Source organism: Heterocephalus glaber, unplaced genomic scaffold (assembly GCF_053883595.1).
Source record: "Heterocephalus glaber isolate CG9 unplaced genomic scaffold, H.glaber_assembly_v1.0 deba00000331, whole genome shotgun sequence".
Classification (NCBI taxonomy): domain Eukaryota; kingdom Metazoa; phylum Chordata; class Mammalia; order Rodentia; family Bathyergidae; genus Heterocephalus; species Heterocephalus glaber.
This window is the reverse complement of record NW_028258142.1, coordinates 66,810,255-66,818,459: the sequence shown is the minus strand read 5'-3', so window position 1 is coordinate 66,818,459 and position 8,205 is coordinate 66,810,255. Positions and strand designations below refer to the sequence as shown.

Below are 8,205 nucleotides of genomic sequence, written 5' to 3'. Positions count from 1 at the left end.
ACTATTCACACCTGTGTGTCTCACCTATTTCACCTGAGACTGTGTTCTCACGACAATGAGCGCAGTGTTTCTGAGTGTTCGAAGCAGAGCTCACCCCCGAGGAGATGTCGGTAGCGCCCCGTGCTGCACGCAGTGGCAGTCCTTCCAGGGACCGACCGGTCCGCGCTCTCGCAGCGGCGCCTTCTGTGGGCAGAGACCCCAGCGGGCCTCCGTACCGGTTACAGGGCCGGATGAGCTGTCGTGCGCTACCACGAGGGGGCGCGCGAGCCGCGGGGCTCGCACAGCGCATGCGCAGGGCCCTTGCGCAGGTCCGGAAAATCCAGGGATTCCCTGTGTCTGTCACGCCTCTCCCAGGTGGTGACGGGAGTTAGCGTGTGACAGCTGCAGAGCTCTTTTACTTATGCTTTTGTATTGACATTTGCAATCTTCACAAGAGAACTGAGAGATGCTGACAGGGAAGTTAAAGCAATGGCGTCAAAACATCCGATTGACTTACGGGTGTTAACGTTTTGGATCTTTTTCATGTTTGTATTTTACAACACCTGGTTTTACAAAAGTTTTAAAGAACAGGATTTGTTTTTAAAATTAAATTTGTTAGCTGATACATAACAAAAAATACGTATAAACTAGATATGGTGGTGCAAACCTGTAATCCTAGTTACCTGGAGGCCGAAGCAAGAGGATTGCTGGGAGTTCAAGACCAGCCTGGATGATATAGTGAGACCCTGTCTCCAAAACAAAATAAAACAAAACAAACACGTGTATTGCTGATAAATAATGCTGTCAGGGATGAATGTGGGCCTCTTGACTTGGTTCCCTGAATAGCCTTGGGTCCCGCCTTCTCCTCCCCATTCTTCTGACGCTCCTTGGTCCAGGCGGGCACGGAATCTCCTCCTGACACGTCTCCTTTCCTTCCCCCACTCTGCACTGTGGTCAGAGCGACCACCCAGTCCTTGAAGGTCGTCATCCTGGTCAAAAAGTCCCAGGGCCTGGGGGATTCCGGGAGGAGAACGAGAAGCTGCTAATTCATTCTGCTGCCCCATGGCCCTCAGCCCCAGACACCGTCCCCTCCCCGCCCCGTGGACCCTGCCGGCCCTGTCACTGTCCACGCCTGGCGCCCGGGACCCCCTCCCGACAGCTGGGGCGCCGTGCGCATCCCGCCTGTGGGCACGCGGGCTGCAGCCTGGGGTCCTGGGCAGAGAGCGCGCTCGGCTTCTTCAGGGCGGCCGCCTTCCATTTCTCACGGAACTGGGGGCCGCCCCTCCAGGTGAAAGAGCCAGGGCAGAAAGACAACGCCAAACCCAACCAAAACAAAACAAAGCAAACACTCGTGGGATGTTTTTATCACAGCTAAGAGGTTTCTCCTAGAAGAAGGGGACACTGAGACTCCCGAGCCCCGGACGGGGGAGAGGGCGGTCGTGGGCGTTGGGGTGCAGGCGGGTGGGAGGACAGCAGGGCTGGATAAGTGTGGTGGGCCGTGATCAGCTGAGTATTTCAGAACAGTGAGGGAGGGGATGCGGGGGCCTCCCCCAAGAAACGACTGCCATTTGAGGCGATGGCTGCGTCAGTCACGGATCATTCCGTGCCGCGTGCCGAAGTGCGGCACCGAAACCCACATGCGTGTGATTACTGTGTGCCAACTAAACGTCAACATGCATTTAGAGAGAAGAATTCGCACTCCTGGTGAAGAACGGACCTCGCGCCGGACCTCAAGCCCACTGGGGAAAGGCTACCGATCCCCAAGAATGACGGCGGCAGGTTTCGCCTTCAGCAAAAGCTGTCATTGTCTCGTCACTGCCAGTCAGAGTGCTCCTAGCCGGCCCTTTATTTCCACTGAAATGAAGTGCAAGACAGAAATCGGAATAAATTTACAGCTTTGATCTGGGGGGATTGACACGGGTCTCACCATATTGCCCAGGCTGGCCTCAAACTCACAGCGATACTCCTGTGTCAGCCTCCCAAGTGCTGGGATTACAGGTGTGCAGCACCACGCCCAGATTATAGCTTTAATTTTTTAAGCCCAATAATTAATTGCGAAGTGTTTTAAACGTGTACCAGTATAAACTACAAACTCCTGTCCAGCTGAATGGTTTAAAATAGCTTCACCATTTCAAGAAAACATTGCATCAGTTGTCATAATTTTAAATGTTAAACGCAGAACTTGCTAACAAGGAAAAACAACCCCCTCAAGCTGTCACCCCCAACCCCCACTCCTGTGCCAGCGACAGCCGTACTTTGAAGGAAGTCCAGGCTCGTCTTCACCAGCAAACACCGGGAGGAGGCCGCCAGCACCTGGCGAGCGGAGCTCCTGGTGTGCATGGACCCACCGGGGGGGGGCTGCAGCATCTGCTCAGTGACCAGCTGGGGTTCCGTCTCTTTCCTCAGAAGAGCTCCCAGATCTTGTATTCTCTGGGGCAGGCTTGGATCCAGCAGGCACTCCTGTTCACCCCAACATGGCTCGCGGTGGACAGCGCTCAGGGCCTCCTCCTGGCCTCCCGTGCCCTCACTCAAGTGGATGAGCTCACTGGTTCTGCAGAAATTCTCCTCCAGGCCGGACAAGCCCAGTGATAGGCTGAGGGCGAGGTCCCTGGGGAGCCCTTGGAGACGTGGGGGACCGGGCCCTTCTCTTCCTTCTCTGTCACATCCTGGCCACACAGGCAAGTGGCCTTTGCTGCTGCCACAACGTGCGGCCTTTCTGCCTCATCGCTGGAATCCCACACAGGAGCTGGTGTGCATACCCACGGCAGAGTCAGCCACCGGCCAGGACAAGCTACATCTTCTGGGGGACAGCATCGCCCGCCGTCTGGCAAACATCCTGAGCCTGGTTGCCCCAAGGATTCCACTGTTCCTGTAGCAGGAAAGCAGCCACAGACAAGATGCAAAGGAAGGATAGCGTCAGTGTTCCAATAAAGCTTTATTTATAAAAACAGGCCTCGGGCCTGTGGGTGAGCTTGTGCCGCCCCCATCTCTCTGCCCAGGATCTCCGAGGAGCAATGGCCAGGTCAGTGCCTTCCCACAGTGGGAACGCCAGACGGCGTCCGGAACTCTCTGGCCCTCTGGGCCTGTGTCTTCCTGGCAGCCCCTGGCAGCCTAGCAGATGGTTGTCCAGGGAGGGGACGTCCTCTCAGGGCCCTTCCTCCCATGCACTGCAGTGGCCTGGGGAGTGGGCTTCTTCCCACGCAGGCCGTGCAGTAGGGGAGCAGCTGAGTCCCAGGCCCCCGCGCACCTGAAGAATGAGAGTGTGGTGGGAAGTTTGCCCAGGGCACTGGGCAGGAGCTGCTGGCCACTTCCCTTGCAGCTGGCTCCAAAGACAATTGCTGCACCATGGCTGGGGGGCAGGTGTAGGTGCTCTGTGGCTGCACCCCAGGCAACCTGGGAGCCCTGGGCATCTGCTCTCTGGGCTGCCAGGGCACGAGCCCCACCATCTGCCCAGGGATTCTGTGTGAATGTTGCAGTAAGCTTTGTGCATGGGTCACACAGCCATGCAGTCCTTGCTGTCTGCAGGACCCTTGTGTGCCAGGCAGCTGCCAGGGACTCAGAATCTGCTCCGGGGGGCCTGGAGTCCTTCCCAGACTTCTCTGGCCAAGGGTCACAGTGCTTGAACCCTAAGGAGGCCAACCATGTGCTCTCTTGCATGAAGGAAAGCCTGGCTTTTCCAGTGGCATCTCAGCAACCGCCATTCTCCCCTTCTGGGTGTTGGGCAGTGACCTGCTACACAGACAAGGCAGGAGATGACCCCATCTGTCGGTGCTGGCTTCAGTAGTATTATTCCCGTTTCCCTGAGGAACTCCTTTCTGGCACGTTGCAGTTTCTGCCTGCAGCCAGCAGTATAAGGCCTCACTCACCTCTCTATGAGAAGAGGGGGTCCATTGCCCCAGCCCTGGACTCCCTGGCCCTGGTCCAGTCCCACCCTTCCCTCTCAGAACTTTCCTTTCCTTTCTTTAAAATGGTTCATGGGTGCGGACCTGAAAATGCAGATCTCCTGCCTGGCCCAGACCCTGGGCCGTCCTGCACCAGTGAGGAGTGCACCAGGCGTCCTCCCAGGCCTCTCTAGGGTGCCCCACAGGCCTCTGACCGAGGGGCCCCAGGGCCTTGGCTCCTCTCTCCATTTCCTGCCACCCCTCTGCCCTAATGCCAGGCAGCCAGGCCCAGGGACCATGGCTGGAACCTCGGAGGCCCAGACTAAGCCTTTCCTCTGCCTGAGATGTTGCCTCTAGCATTGTAACGGTGATGGGAAGCCGACCACACAGGGGACGGCATGAGACTGGGGCTGGGGTCCGGACGAGGCGGGGTGCTGGGCCGGGGTGTGACCTGCCCATCAAGGCCAGGATGTGTGCAGAGCGGCTTCCAGGCCAGCCCGGTACTGAGCAGAGGATGCTGCCTGTGCTTCTTCCGGCACAGCCCAAGCAGGACTTGGTGGGCGGCCTGGATCTGAGTTTGGGAGGAGGATGGGCAGGGCGCGGTCATGAGCCTCGGGCCCTGTGACTTTTGACAGCAGGGCTTCTTTCAGAGCACTTCTCCCACCCTTCTTACCTTTAATGCGTGTGAAGCCTCTCCATACAATTCTTTGAACAGGATGAGAGCCTGGAAGGGCCCTGGGCAGCCAGAACCCTGTTCACAAATCCACATTCCTGAGGCCGCATGCAGCTCTGTGGGGCAAGCCTCCCACCTCCTTAAACTGGAACCTGCCCACGAGGGGAGAGGACTCGGGGACACAGCGGGGCAGGGAAGGCCATTGCCCAGGTGTCGCCATGCGGCTTACTTCACACTCAGCCTTGGCCCAGCTCTGGTCTCTGTGGGTTGAGCCGGGTTAGGTTGGCACCCCAGAACTCGAATCCTCCAAACAAGGTGGCCGGCGATTGGTGACAAGAGGCTGGGCCAGGTCTGCTCCAGCTTGAGAAGCCAGCGCCCTAGGACAGGACCCCCAGGCTGTGCCGAAGTGACACCGAGCAGATCCTCCTCTGCGCGGCTCCAGATGTCCGCATCGGCCAGCTTTCCGTCACCGTGACAAACCCCTGAGACAGCTGGAGAAGCAGAAAGCTGGTTGGGTCCCACGGTCCAGGACAGCATGCTGGCAGCAGGAAGTGGAGCTGCCTCAGGGGAGGATGCCGGACAGGAAGGGGACAGTGGGCCCCCGCCCCCTGCAGCCCCCCAGTGACCCGAAGCCCCCACTCCGGGCAGGTCTCGCCTCTCTAAGGCTCCACCCACTGTGTCTGCAGGAAGCTAGGGACCCAGCCTTGAACCCACCGGTGCTTGGGAGACACTTGAGGCCCAAAGCACCACGCCGACAGGGACGGCTTCGAGGTAGTCCTGTGGCAGTGTGCAGGTAGGGCATGCGCTGAACACGCGCTTCGGGCTCTGTCTGTGGGCAGAGGAGGAGGGTTCGGCCGTCCCCAGGAGCCTGTCCACAGCCAGGGAGCCGCTCAGCCCGGGCCTCCGCCTGGGGTGGTCATCCTGGGTTCAGGACTTGTCGTTTTGTTTATTGGAGAATAACAGGAAATGCAGATGGAACTGAGGAACAAAACCCAGCATTTATTCTTCAGATGTCCTTGCAGATCTGGACATGAAGTCGACTTTGGAGTTTAACTCCAGGGCCACCAGAAAACCACTCTTTCCAAACTCTTGCTGGGGATTTAGCTCAGTGGTTCTGTCGCCTGCCTCGCAAGCCCAAGGTCCCGAGTTCGGTCCCTGGTTCCAAAAAAACAAAAACCAAAACCCGCCAAAAAACACCAAACTCTTACACCATGTTCTGCCTCAAACTGTGGGTTCATTTCTGTCTGAAAAGAGCTTTTCACATGACTGTTAGAGGGACAGCAAACTTCTTGATGATTGTAAGTGCTTTCATTTTCCCTTGTCAGAGAATGACATAGGCCACTCCTCCCCTTCCCAGGAAAGCAGAGTCTGGATCTTGACTTGGTGTGATGGCCAGGAGGAGGACTTTACGTGCAGCCTCCTGTAGAGCTAGAAGTGGCATGTGACCAAGCTGTGGCCAGTGAGATACAACAGGACATGTTCGTGCAGGTCCTACGAAGTGTTCCTAGGGAGGGCTCCATGCTTCTCTGCCTCTTTCTTTTTCCTGCTGTCTGTCTGTCTGGACTCCCAGGAAGATCACTGGAGCTCAAGCAGCCTTCTTGGCCCCCACGGTGGCAGGCTGGGTGACAGAGCACTAAAGACAAGAGTCTGAGTCCCTGCTTCCTGTGGGGTTTCCAAGAGCCCCAGACTTTCTATGTGAGAGCAAAATAAGCTTCTGCTTTGTCTAAATTTCTCTCCTTTTCTGAGTCATCATCATCATTTGTTGTTGTGTGGGGCTGAACCTCATTCTAAATGATACCGTATAAGCCAGCCTTCTTATCATGAGACACACAACCTGACACCCATGACATAAAAGAGCAGAGGTTTAGTTTGACTCACAGTTGCAGGGGATTCAGTCCCTGATCGGCTGCTCCAAGGCAGGAATGTCATGGTGGAAGGGCATGGTGGAGCAAAGCTGCTTAGTCCATGGTGGCCAGGAGGCAGAGGAGGAGACAGCACCAGAGAGGAAGGGGCTGGGACCAGACATAGACCCAAGGCCAGCCCTCCAGGACCCACCACGCACACCCAGATGGGCCTCCTCATCCCTAGGTGGATCCCAAGCCAGTCAAGCTGATCCCGCCCTGACTGCCTCAGGGACACAGTGAGGCTTCGGCCTTTGACAGCTGGCAGCATGCCTGGCACCGTGGGTGAGCTGTGAGCACACATGGGCGTGAGAGGACCCCGGGACCCCGTGGAGGTGAGGGCAGCCCACACTGACTCCCTACTGCTCCTCTGTGAGACCAGGAACTCGGGCAGAGAGACTCCGTCCTGGCCATGCAGGCGCAGCCCAGCTGCGGTCTCGGAGGAGCACATGCGTCTCTCTGAGAGTGGTTTAGTCTGATTCGTGGTGAGGAGCACACTCGCTGGGCACAGCACCTGCACACCTAGGACACGCTTACCTGGAAGTGCGTGGGCCCGGCCAGTGTTACCGTCACTGCCTGGTGTCTATGTGTCGCCTTTTGCCGTCTGCAGGCACAGTGGCCTCCAGGGCCGGTGTGCAGTCCTCGGGCTCAGGTGACAGTCGGTGGAGACTCAGAAATGCTGCCCAGGAGCTGCTCAGCAGGCGAGGTGCTGCACACCTGTGACCCCAGCACTCCGGGATGCTGAAGCAGGAGGATCGTAAGTTTGAGCCTAGCCTCGGGCAGCTAAGGGACTCAGGAGGACCTTGTCTCAAAATTAGAAAAAATAAAAGAAGAAGAAGAAGAAAAGAAAAGGCAAAAAGAAAAAGAAAAGAGCTGCTTCAGCTGGAGGCCTCGAGAGGCACAGTTGGATTCTGTTTCCAGCCCAGCCCTGGGGCCCTTGAGCCAGAGCCGGACGCTGGGCTGGCTTGCTCTCTCGGAGCTCGGTCCCTGGGGCGGGACACGGGCGAGCACCCTCCTGCCTGGATCTGAGGTCAGGCCAAGGTCTCTGCGCCCGAGCTCTTCCTGCTGGCCCCACCCCAGGTCCAAACTCTGCCGATGGCAGGAGTTTAATATTTGATGCTGAAGAGAAGCTGCCGGGAACATCTAGAACATCTCATGTGCTGTTGCAATTGTGGCGTCCTGGCCCGTAAACAAAGAGCCGGTTCTGTAAAAGCCACTACCAGAAGCAAAATGGCAAGGCTGCCAGGAAAACCTTTAAAAGGCGGGGGGCAGCAGGAAGGCCAAGGTCAGGCACGGGGCCCGGGGGGCCCGGGTGGCCTGCAGGGCGGCACCTCGCGTCCTGAGCCCAGAGCCCACAGTGGCTCGAGGGGCTGGGATCCAGTCCAGGATGCCTGCCGGTGGGCTGGGACATGGCGTCCTGGCTGGGGCTGCTTCCTGAGGGTGTCTGTCCCGGCGGCGAACGCCCATGCGTCAGCTGGTGGCCGAACCTCACACTCACTGAGCTTCCTCATGGAGCTCCCCTTGCTGGTGGGGCAGAGAGCACACGTCCTGCAGTCACTTGTGTGTGAGTGTGCATGTGTGTGTCGGGGGTGCAGGGAGCCAACCCAGGGCCTTCCCACTGAGCTGCATCCCCAGCCCTTTTTATTTGGAGACAAGGTCTCGCTAAGTTGCCCAGGTTGGGCTTGTGCTTGGATCCTCCTTCCTCAGCCCCCCAGACTGCTGGGAGTATAGTCCTGCTCCACTACAGTCACTCTGCCTCGCTGCCCGTGCT

At 57.9% G+C, this 8,205-nt stretch overlaps 1 long non-coding RNA gene across 1 annotated transcript; it reads right to left on the bottom strand.

Annotated features, from left to right (window-relative positions):
• Positions 1 to 1,803: 1,803 nt before the first annotated feature.
• Positions 1,804 to 7,906, bottom strand: LOC110350868 (uncharacterized). Its single transcript, XR_002397789.2, has 4 exons — positions 6,972 to 7,906; positions 6,412 to 6,487; positions 5,248 to 5,511; positions 1,804 to 5,024 (listed from the first exon to the last, which is right to left on the bottom strand). It is a non-coding gene; the product is annotated as an uncharacterized LOC110350868 (long non-coding RNA).
• Between the last annotated feature and the right edge of the window lie 299 nt (positions 7,907 to 8,205).